This window comes from Triticum dicoccoides, chromosome 6B, assembly GCF_002162155.2.
Source record: "Triticum dicoccoides isolate Atlit2015 ecotype Zavitan chromosome 6B, WEW_v2.0, whole genome shotgun sequence".
In the NCBI taxonomy this organism is placed as follows: Eukaryota; Viridiplantae; Streptophyta; class Magnoliopsida; order Poales; family Poaceae; genus Triticum; species Triticum dicoccoides.
In genome coordinates, this window is record NC_041391.1 from 597,190,479 (window position 1) to 597,190,737 (window position 259).

Sequence of the window (259 nt, forward strand, 5' to 3'; positions counted from 1 at the left end):
AAATATAGTATGCCAAAGTCTATTTTACATACACAAATCATATATTCATCACCCCTCTTAATTCAAAAAAAAAATCCTATGGACAACATATACACAAAACCGAATTGATTTTACCTACATGTTCAACTACACATCATCTACTGCATACCTAATCATCTATCAACTACACAAAATTTTCTAAAAATAAGAAACCATCTACTCATCTAACATCACCTAGTGTTGAATAATGCATCCAACCAAAGAGGGGAAAACAAAAAAA